Source organism: Schistocerca cancellata, chromosome 9 (assembly GCF_023864275.1).
Source record: "Schistocerca cancellata isolate TAMUIC-IGC-003103 chromosome 9, iqSchCanc2.1, whole genome shotgun sequence".
NCBI classification, from domain to species: Eukaryota; Metazoa; Arthropoda; class Insecta; order Orthoptera; family Acrididae; genus Schistocerca; species Schistocerca cancellata.
Window position 1 is genome coordinate 263,858,501 of NC_064634.1, and position 1,206 is coordinate 263,859,706.

At 47.4% G+C, this 1,206-nt stretch overlaps 1 pseudogene; it reads left to right on the forward strand.

The window, feature by feature from the left end:
* The first annotated feature begins 300 nt into the window (after positions 1-300).
* Positions 301-417, forward strand: LOC126102228 (5S ribosomal RNA; annotated as a pseudogene).
* The last annotated feature ends 789 nt before the right edge of the window (positions 418-1,206 follow it).

Consider the following 1,206-nt stretch of genomic DNA (forward strand, 5'->3'; position numbering starts at 1 on the left):
GTAATTGCTACATTTTGTACTCGTATATGAAATGGTCTTCTATCAAAAATTTACATTTTTACAGTAGAAGATAATATAATTTTGTAAGTACTGTATACAATGCTGATGTTCAGAGATAAACTCTAATTTTCGTCTGTATATATTACGTGTTGACTCTGCTGTTCGTTCAGTCTTCCAGTGGATGACGGTTGTAACTATCAAAACTGGTCAAGAATAAATACAAGTTGTTCAGATCGTGGCAAATTAAAATTTCAGTCGCAGTCCAAGACTAATTACTTATGTGATGTAATACAAGGAAATGGCAACGGCCTTGCCGCAGTGGATACACCGGTTCCCGTCAGATCACCGAAGTTAAGCACTGTCGGGCGTGGCCTGCACTTGGATGGGTGACCATCCGGCCGCCATGCGTTGTTGCCATTTTTCGGGGTGCACTCAGCCTCGTGATGCCAATTGAGGAGCTACTCGACCGCATAGTAGCGGCTCCGGTCAAAGAAAACCATCATAACGACCGGGAGAGCGGTGTGCTGACCACACGCCCCTCCTATCCGCATCCTCAGTTGAGGATGACACGGCGGACGGATGGTCCCGGTGGGCCACTTGTGTTCTAAAGACGGAGTGCTATAATATAAGGAAATAGATAAAAATTGTATAAATTTATTGTTTGCTATTTCATTGCAGTGTTGTAAGGCTTATGTTAGTGTAGCAAACACCCAAAAGTTCTATAGGGCTGTTACTGTTCAAAATGTATCTAAATAATCTAGTTCATGAGTGGTGCGGCATCCGGCAGTTGACGAGCCATGCTGGGGCTCGCGTTGGTGCTGTTTGCAGGTTTCCGTCCTCCATTGGAGGCTATACCATATCGTTTAGTTGACGTGGTTCAGCTGTTTGTCTTCTTTTCGTGTTGACTGGCGCCACCTGGTTTCACAAGCGTTGCCTGTCCGCTAGTGGCAGCAGCGGCGGTTATCGATATGTAGTAACTGTGGCCCTATCTTTGGGGCGACGTCGTGGTTCTTCCGGATCGAGTAAGTGGGCAGTTCTGTTGGGGACTCAGGAGGAACCAGGTCCGTGCGGTGTCCAAACACGCCAGGACCGCTGGTGACGCACGTGGACTGCTGGACTGAACGCCTGTGGTCACGAGGGTTCACGACCTCGTCGTTAACCGGATCCTGCAAGCTTTAAGTTGAGCGAACTTTGATTCATGTAGCG